The sequence below is a fragment of the Suncus etruscus genome, chromosome 2, assembly GCF_024139225.1.
Source record: "Suncus etruscus isolate mSunEtr1 chromosome 2, mSunEtr1.pri.cur, whole genome shotgun sequence".
In the NCBI taxonomy this organism is placed as follows: domain Eukaryota; kingdom Metazoa; phylum Chordata; class Mammalia; order Eulipotyphla; family Soricidae; genus Suncus; species Suncus etruscus.
In genome coordinates, this window is record NC_064849.1 from 123,282,097 (window position 1) to 123,292,420 (window position 10,324).

At 39.5% G+C, this 10,324-nt stretch overlaps 1 non-coding gene across 1 annotated transcript; it reads left to right on the forward strand.

The window, feature by feature from the left end:
* Positions 1-9,071: 9,071 nt before the first annotated feature.
* LOC126002858 (U1 spliceosomal RNA) lies at positions 9,072-9,234 on the forward strand. The gene has a single exon (XR_007493475.1). It is a non-coding gene; the product is annotated as a U1 spliceosomal RNA (small nuclear RNA).
* Positions 9,235-10,324: the final 1,090 nt, after the last annotated feature.

Genomic DNA, 10,324 nt, shown 5'->3' on the forward strand with positions numbered 1-10,324 from the left:
GAATCATTTTGTTCTTGATCTTGCCATTCAATATCACAGGGTGTGATGAAAACTGGAACAAATATGGAAATCACAGAGGTGCCAGAACATTACATTTAAAAAATGGAATTATTTGAGTCAATCTGGAATGTCTGGTTCTTTTGGTTTAGGCCTCATGGGTAGCATTGTGCTTCAAAAACAACTTGAATTGGCTACCAGGATTCCAGAACAGTAACATAATCTTGTACCTTTGTGGAGAGATGCTTATCTTTGTCTACTGTTAACAGAGAGAGGCTGGTTTCTTCCACCTTTTCGTGCTTCAAAATGATAATTGTTCAAATAAGTTCCAAACCTGAATGGAATTTGGAAACAAGAGTGGGAGGGAAAGAGGTAATTTCTCAAGTCTTTTAGTTTTCACTGGTCTTGATTTGAGATGAATGCCCCAGTATGAATCAATGATATCCTTGTTAGCTACAGAAAATGGGACTGGGGGGAGGGTTTATCCCAAACTCTTCCTCTTATGTTTATCTATGAGCTGGCAATTAGAAATAAATCCTCATCTACCTGCATCGACCTGAACTGAGGTCTGCTGAAGCAGGAAGTGGGCTTGGTGGAGCAAGACATCATCGACATACCCCTGCTCTTCTGTCTGGAGCAGTTGACCAATACACCCTCCAACCAGCTGACTGACAAGCTCTTTGCAAGACCCTACTTTCCCAATCTGCTGCAAATGATGGTGATGGGCAAGCATTTGGGCATCCACAAGCCTTTTGGGCCCCAAATCTATGGGGTGTGCCGCCTGGAGGTGAAGATCCAAAAGTTGCTGGGGCCTCTGTATTTCACTTGCCTTTTCATCGATGACCTTGACTCCATCGATGTTGCAGATGTCTGTCCCTGGGCCAATATCCGCAGGACGCCCTTTGCCTTTAAATGGTAGCAGATAGTGCCGTAACCTAGTCTCATGCCAGTCACCCTCTCCCAATGACAAGCTCTTGGCTTGAGACCACCCAGCAGTACTGGTACCCATGGTCCTGTGAGAGTTCTAAACCCCACTCTCCTTAAGAGTCAGTTGGGAAGGTACATGCTCAATTGAGTCCTAGGAAACCCACCTCAGCTCATCTCATTAAAGTCCCTGCTGTTCTGAAAGCAAAACAAGAAAAAAGAAAACAATAAAAGAGATAAATCCTCATAGTTAATAATCTTGAATATAGGACTCAGATATGCTAAGAAGACAGACACTTAAATGAGACCCAGGAAAATTTAGGCTGGAATCTCCTCCATATAGGAATGATGCTGTTATCCCTGCACTGACCTCCAGGCTGAGAACACAAGGCAAGCTCCACTTCTCTGCTGTCCCCACCACATAAAGTTGTAGGGTAGTGCTGGCCTCACTAAGAGGCTGGGGAAGACCAAATGGAATTATAACAATTAAATAAAATTTGTAAACAACGGAGATATAATAATTTTTCACAAATGTGCTTGCTACAGTACTTTTTCTTTCTTTTCTTGAAACATTTTCTTCTTTTTCTTTTCTTTCTATATTTTTCAATAATTTTGCCTTCATTTATGTAGAAACAAATGTATTAATGGTCAATTATGTCAACTAGGTGATGCATTTTTTAAAATTAAGTAATCAAAACAGAAAGCATTGCATATCATCTGTTAGAATAAGAATAAGCACCACATGAAAGAAAGTAACATCAAAAAAAAAAAAAAAAGGTAGGGCATTGGAGAGAGCACAGAAGGTTGGACTACACGCATTGCATGCAAGTGGTCTTGTTCTATTTGAATCACAGAATAATTTCCCAGAACCTCTGAAAGAGATCCCAAATGTCAAGTCTTGAATAGCCCTATACTTGATCCTAAGCTCCCAGCAGGCACAGAAATTATTTTTTTTTAAAGTGGAACATAATAATCTTTGAAGGTTTTAAATCCTGAAGCATTTCTGTTACATTTGTTGAGGCATTTGTTAGTTTTGCTTTAGCATTCCTAACTGGGGTTCTCACTGGGATTCATATCCTCTAGAATTCAGACCCCTGACAGTCAGGGGTCAGCGAGAGTTCCCTCAGAGATTCTCTTCTGGAGCTTTGTGCTTCTACAGTCACTTCACGAGCAACAAAACAAAAGGCTAAAAGTGATAGCTAAGCAACAATCCCGTTTTACACATTTTACAAGTGATGATACTGGGGCATAGAAAGATTTCATAATTAGACTAAGATTACACATTTCTATGTTGGCCCAAAGAGGTGGGATTCCAAGGCCAGTGATATGAAACACTTTCCAACTGCCTCCCAAGAAGACATAAAACAGGACAATTCTTGTCCTATATTAGCTTAAATCCTAGATCATAAAGTGCACATAAAATACATGTTCAACCTATAATTTTAAGATTCATAATGCAGTGCAATGTACTTTTCTTTAAGTTGTCTCAGTTCTCTGCTTTTCCTATTTCCTACGTTTTACTTATGGTGGGCTCAGCACAGACCTCCTGGGGAAATATTGGTGCCAGAGAGAAAAGACCAAGATTCTTTCCATAACTCACCTTTGACAGGAAGCTTCCCCTAGGCTGCAGAGGGATTTGAGAAAGAATTAATGGGATACTAGAGTGGAGAGTAATGACTAAATACTGTCTTTGAGATGATGACTTTCAAACTTATAAGTAATGCCCTAACCTTTATATGTTGATACTATGTAAATGTCTTCAGCCTATGTCAAAGCAGATTATTTAGTTTCCACCACTCCCCAAACTAGTTTTTACCCATTTTATTAAATCATAACTGTGGTCATCTAGTTCTTTCAGCCCAAAACACATGTGTCATCCTAGATTTCTCTTCCCCTTAAACATAGGGCAACACTATTGACACTAGTGCTTCTGTTTGTATCTTCTAATGAAATCTGCACCCAGCCATTCCTCACCACCCTGTCCCCTCCATCAACTTTAGTCTAAGCCATTGTTTTTCAATCTTTTTACTGTTCTTTTTTCTGTCGCTTCTACATTTCTTCACTTCTCACTCCTTTCTGTGGTTCCTAGTCTCATGTGCTGCCCCCTACCATCAAACATCTTGAGGATCCATACAGGGCCCTTTGGCTACATGCTGAGAAACATTGGGCTAAAACCATCGTCATCTCCTGCCTGGATGACTGCATTATTTCCCTCTAGTCTATTTTCTTCTACATTTGCCACTCCCAAAGATTCCACTCCATAAGGCAACTGGGATCTTTAAAAGCATAAGTGACATCATTTCTCTTCCTCTCCCTGCTCAGAACCCTCCAATGACTTCTCATCTAATTTAGACTGAAATTAAAAAGATCCTCATCATGGTAAACAGTGCAGACACTATGTCATTGAACCCCTGACTACCTCTCAAGCTCATCTCCTCTTGCTTAGTCACTTGGATTACCTTGGACTTTTTGCTATTTTTTTTTAAAACACCCTAAGCTTATTTTCCCTTTGCACTTGGCATTTTTCCTGCTTGGATTGCTTTCCTGATCTCAAAGCCACTCCTTAATTTTACTCAATGTCATTTCCTCAAGAGAGGACATGGCTGTCATTTACTTCAAAATAACTCTTCTAGAGGCCAGAGAGGTGGCGCTAGAGGTAAGGGGTCTGCCTTGCAAGCGCTAGCCAAGGAAGGACCGCGGTTTGATCCCCCGACGTCCCATATGGTCCCCCCAAGCCAGGGGTGATTTCTGAGCGCTTTGCCAGGAGTAACCCCTGAGCCATCAAACGGGTGTGGCCCAAAAAAAGAAAAAAAAAAAAACTCTTCTAAAAACAACCATGGATGGGGGTAGTGAGATGAAGGGACTCTCATTTACTGATGGTGGGAATGTCAACTGATCCAGCATTTTTGGACAATAAAGACATGCCTCAAAAAACAAGGAATTGAACTTCTACATGATCAACAACTCCACTCCTTAAAGTATGCCCCAAGGAGTTACAAAACACAGTCCAAAGGGGACATTTTACCCCTGTTGCCCCCCTCATTGCAGCATTACTCACAATAGCCAAAATCTAGAAAAAATTCAAGTGCCCAAGAACAGAAAATTAGATAAAGAAATCATGGTTTGGACCGGAGTGTTAGCACAGTGGTAGGGTGTTTGCCTTGCACACTGCTGACCCAGGACAGACCAGGGTTCAATACCTAGTATCCCATGTGGTCCTCTGAACCTACCAGGAGGGATCTCTGAAAACAAAGCCAGGAGTAACCCCTGAGTGCTGCCAGTGTGGCCCCCACCAAAAAAAGAAGAAGAAATCATGGTATATATACACAATAGACTACTACTCAGCATAAGAAAAAATGAAGTTATGAAACTTACTGCTTAGTAGGTGAGTACCATGCTGCTTCAGAGGTAAGAAGGGATGTGGGTATAAATTGGATACATTGGTGGAGGGACATGAATATAAGTGAATGGATTGGTGTTAGAACATTGTATACCTGAAACATAATCATGAATAACTTTATAATTCAAGGCAACTTGATAAATAAAAAAAAGATTTAAAAATAAGTTCAACAAAAACTCAAACTTAGCAGGTCTTAAGTGCTTTTTAGTCCCTCCTTTAAAAAGCTGTTTCCTAAAAAAAAAAAAAAAAAAAAAAAAAAAAAGCTGTTTCCTAATGTTCAAAATATAATTTAAAACTTTATCATTCACTGAGGTACTAAAGACAGAAATATGATTCTTTGTCTAGATTTGATCCTCTCTCATCTCCAATCTATTGCCAAGTCACTTCTACTTGAATTAAATCATTTTTTTAGTTAAAATTGACAGAAGCTAGTCTATTTAGTTTAAGTGGGATAAAAAATAGAAAAGTATACCAGAGAGATAGTACAACAATCAAGATCTTATTAACTAACCCCAATTAAACCCCCAAGCCTAACCAGGAGTTAAGAACCAGGAGTTGGGACATTGGTGGTGGGAATGTTGCACTGGTGATGGGGGGTGTTCTCTTATATGACTGAAACACAAACACAATCATGTTTGTAACCAAGGTGTTAAAATAAAAAATATTTGGAAAAAAAAAAAAAGACCTGAGTTTCTAGAAGCTTCTGAGTGACTTTCTCACTCTGTCCTATCTAGGGGATCCTGGCTGAGATTCTGGCTTTCTTATTAGCCAAAAGCCACTGCCACATGGAGCCAGGTGCCAAATGCACTGATTATAAATTTTTCATGTACTATATGCAAATTTGAGCAGAGAAACTACCTCCCCTGTCTATCTTATAATAAATGCTTGTTTATTTCTAGGACGTTAAAAAAGTAGAATCAATAAATGTTGAAAGACTGATAAGGAAGAGTCACATTCAAATACACATTATTTTGGGGCCTGCACAATAGCACAGCAGGGAGGGCGTTTTCCTTGTATATGGCTGACCTATGTTTGATCCCCGGCATCCCATATGGTCCCCTGAGTCTGCCAGAAGAGATTTCTGAGCAGAGAGTCAGGAGTGTGGCCCAGAAACAAACAAAATAATGCACATTATTTTCAGTTTAAGTGGATTATTTGCTAACTCTTCTCCCAATACCTCCCACCTTGCTGCATTCCCAAGAACTGAGTCTCATGGACTCATGGTTTTGGTGGAAGCAAGGTCACAGTTACCCCTCCCTAACTCCATATGCTTATATCACCTAGAATTCAGTGGTCAGCAACCTGCGGCTCGCGAGCCACATGTGACTCTTTACATTTTTAATTTGGCTCTTCTGTGTGCCGGGCGGCCGCTCCAGGAGTCAGAACTCTGCTCCTAACCTCTGTTAGTGCGCGCCCTGTGTGGCTCTCAAAATAAATTTCAATCGTGGTTTTGGCGAGATTTGGCTCAGTTGAAAAAAAAAGGTTGCCGACCACTGAAATCAGGTCCACTCACAGCTGGGAGGAGTCTGCAGTTGGGAATAAAGGTATTGCCTGGGGAGAAGGGGAGAAAAGCATGGGATCATGGTGGACAGCAAAAAAGAAGCTGCTAAGCTTAGAAGCTATGTAGAGAAATGCACATGGTGGTTAGGGCCTTGTAATAAAGCTGTCTGTCTCCTGAAATTTCATCTGACTGCTTGTGAATCTCTCCACCATAATCCTGCTGGCAAAGGGGCTAAAGGTGCTGTGTCAAGAAAGACCTCACCCCAACACTAGGACTCTATATTTTATATTTATACAACAGATCATCATCAGTCATTCTGAAATTTACTTCTGGAAAAATATAAATAAAATAAAAAATATAAGTAAAAAAAAAAAAAAAAAAGGACCAGGAGTAAACCCTGAGCACCACTGGGTGTGTACCACAATCAAAAAAAAAAAAAGAAGAAGAAGAAGAAGAAGAAGAGAAGAAGAGAAGAAGAAGAAGAAGAAGAAGAAGAAGAAGAAGAAGAAGAAGAAGAAGAAGAAGAAGAAGAGAAGAAGAAGAAGAAGAGAAGAAGAAGAAGAAGAAGAGAAGAGAAGAGAAGAAGAAGAAGAAGAAGAAGGAAGAAGAGAAGAAGAAGAAGAAGAGAAGAAGAAGAAGAAGAAAAGAAGAAGAAGAAGAAGAAAAGAAGAAGAAGAAGAAAAGAAGAAGAAGAAGAAGAAGAAGAAGAAGAAGAAGAAGAAGAAGAAGAAGAAGAAGAAGAAGAAGAAGAAGAAGAAGAAGAAGAAGAAGAAGATGTTATTAAGCCATTACATACCATAGTAGAAACTCCTGGAGACTCTTAGAACCTGCCTTGGAACCTTTGCAGGCAGAACAATGTCCAAGTCACATCCCAAGATTCCAGTGAGTTCCTGCTGCCACTGTTGCTGCAGCTGCCACAGGCTTCACCAATATCAGCTAACACTGTCTTCTGGGTTCTAAGCCCATCCACCTCACTGACTTAATCTTCCTATTTTTTCCTATTTTGTGATTATTTTTTCAGGTAGTTGAAATTTTATTTATTTTTTCAAGTTGAGGGGTTTATATTTTGTTTTTTTATTTTTTTTAATGTTTTTGTTTTTGTTTTTTGGGCCACACCCATTTGATGCTCAGGGGTTACTCCTGGCTAAGTGCTCAGACATTGTCCCTGGCTTGGGGGGACCATATGGGACTTCAGGGGATCAAACCGCGGTCCTTCCTTGGCTAGCGCTTGCAAAGGCAGACACCTTACCTCTAACGCCACCTCTCCGGCCCCCTTTTTTTTTTTAAATATCTTTAAGCACCATGGTTACAAACATGTTTGCAGTTGGGTTTTAGTCATAAAAAGTATGCCTCTCTTTACCAATACAACCTTCCCTCCACCAATGTCCCCCACATCTCCCTCCTTCCCCTCTCCATTCCTGTCTTTGAGACAGGCATTATATTTCTCTGATTCACTACTATTATCATGATAGCTGTTGGTACAGTTATTTCTCTAACTGATCTCACCAATCTTGTTGGGAAGCTCAATATCATAGACTGGTCTTTTCAGTCCTCATCTTTATTGTCTCTAGGTATTATTACCATACTCTCTTTTATTTTTCTTAAATTCCACAGATGAGTGAGACTATTCTGTGTCTATCTCTCTCCCTCTGACTCATTTCACTCAGCATAATAGCTTCCATGTCCATCCATGTAGAGAAAAAATGTATGGCTTCATTATTTCTGACAGCTTCATAATATTCCATTGTGTATTTATACCAACGTTTCTTTAGCCACTCATTTGTTATCTGGCACCTGGGTTGCTTTCAGATTCTGGCTATTTAAGTAGAGCAGCAATGAACATAGGCATGCAGAGATCATTTTTAAATTGTGTTTTTGTGTTCCTAGGGTGTAGGAACTCCCTAGGAGTGGTATAATGATTATATAGGAGCTCAATTTCCAGTTTAATTGAGGAATCTCCATATTGTTTTCTATAAAGGTTGGACTAGACTGCATTCCCACCAGTAGTGAATGAAAGTTCTTTTCTCCCCACATTCCCACCAACATTGATTGTTCTTGTTTTATTTTATGATATGTGCCAGTCTGTGTGGCATGATTGTACTTCATTGTTTTGATTTGCATCTCCCTGGATGATGAGTGATATGAAGCCTATTTGTGATTTTTACTTAATGTAGTCACCTCCCAACTAGCTCCCATGCTTCTTTCCTCACAGCCACATAGTGCTAGACAGCACAGCATCTAAAATCAATGATTACCAGGCCATGACCTTACTTATCAGTGACTTTTTTTTAATGATAAGTCTCTCAAAAGTGCTTCTTGCCAATAAATCCAAATTCCTCAGACTAACACAAATAACTTTTTTATGTTGTTGTTTTTTTTGTTTGGAGGCCACACCTGATGATGCTCAGGGGTTACTCCTGGCTATGCACTCAGAAATTGCTCCTGTCTTGGGAAACCATATGGAATCCTGGGATCAAACCGAGGTCCGTCCTGGGTCAGCCGTGTGCAAGGCAAACACCCTACCACTGGGCTAATGCTCTGGCCACACAAATAACTTTTTTTTAACCACTTAGCCCTTGTCCATTCTTTGTTTTGTGTTGGAGCCACATCCAGTTGTGCTTTGGAAGGCCCCCTGGTTCCAAGCTTGGTGGTCACTATGAAGGGCACTCAGGGTACTTCTCCATGTCGGTATTTAAATGCAGACTATCTCCCTATTCTCTTCCTATCTTTGCAAAGCCCCCTCCTCACTCTGGACCTGTACTTTAGCTGTGTCCTTTTATAAACATTGTCTGTTCTTCTCAGCTTCTGTTTCTTTGTACCTATCTCCTTCTGATTCTGTAATATGGTCCTTCCCATCTACCCCACCATCAACAATTTTCTTAAACTCATCCTTCTGATCTTTAACTCATCTTTCTAAACTCATCCTTCCAAACATCATCACTTCTCTGCCTCAGTCCTGATCCCTCATTCAGGACAAAATACTTCCAATTTGGCTTTTGCTCGATATATGTCTCTATCAGTATTATTTTATGCACAGTTGTTTCCACAATTTTCTTCAAGATAAAAAGAACCATGACTTACCACTAACACATTGCTTGACTCCTAGCAACCAAAATAGACTCTGGTTAGATGAATAAGGTTGCTGCTATAGCCTCTATTGATTTTAATCTCTATAGACCTTTCTTTATGAGCTATGTACTTCACTAACATATATATTTATATATTATATTATTTAAAACTTACAAGGATATACTTACCTGGCAGAGGAGATACCAGGATAATCAAGGTGGTTCTCGCAGGGAGAAACTTATTCATTGCATTCCAGATGTGCTGATCACTGTGATTCCCCAAATGTGGGAAACAAGACTGCATAATTTGTGGTAGTGGGGGACTGTCTTCATGCTCTCCCCTGTTAAAAAATAAAACTTATAAAGAAGTTAATGGGCAAAGAGAAATTATCATCTCACTTCACAAATGAGGAAAATGAGCCTTGGCCACTTTCTCAGGACCACATTCTAGAATCCATCTAGAAAGCACATAAATTATTTATTTATTGATGTAGCATTGCAAGTATAACATTATGATTTTAGGTATGCATCAATAAAAATCATTCAGTATCTATAGCATATTTAAATTCACTCATTTATAGTTTAGTTCTCATATTTGTCTTCTGTGTGCCAATTTACTTTTTGTTTTCTCTTTCCCTTCTGGTAACCACCAAATAGTCTATTTGTTTATTGTTTATTTTATTTTTGTTTATTGTTGTTTTATGTAGTTCATCTGATTTCTATATCATCACATATGAGTGATATCATATGGTGTTTTGTCTTTCTCCATATGGTTTATTTCATCAAGCAGGATACTCTCTAGAACCATCCATTTGTGAATAGCACAATTTCATTTTTTTGAACTTGTATTTATTACAAAGTTGATCCTTTAATCAATAGACCTTACAGGCCTGTGTGAACAAATAAAGGGGTGTATGGGTTAAAAAATGGAGTGTAAAGCAATGCTTTGTGTCCCATGGTTAGTTACCCTCTAGCCTTTAGAACCAAACACTTTTCTTGATTTTTTCTATAGTTTTTGCTTAGTTCATTCTACACAACTGGTTCCCCCCTGCTGCATGTCCTTGGAGTCAATATGTCCTTGAGGGCAGGAAGTCATTATCTTTTTCATTATCATACCATCCCATTTGTAGTAGTCACTTGGTGACTTAAGAGAGCAGAAATGTATTCTGGTTCTGGAGGAAGGAAGTCTGTACCACATGCAGATTTGAACAGACCTGTGCACCTCTTAAGGCCACAGAGAGAATTGGTTGTGGTTCTCTTCTAAATGCTGCGACTTTTTTGGCTTGTAATCAAGAATGCTAATCTTCACATGATGTTCTCAGTTGTTCTCTGTCCAAAATAGCCTTTATAAGGAGATAGTCACTTTGGAGGAAAAGCACCCTAACCATCTCAACATGATGATCTGCAAAGACCCTACTTCTAAATAAGGTCACA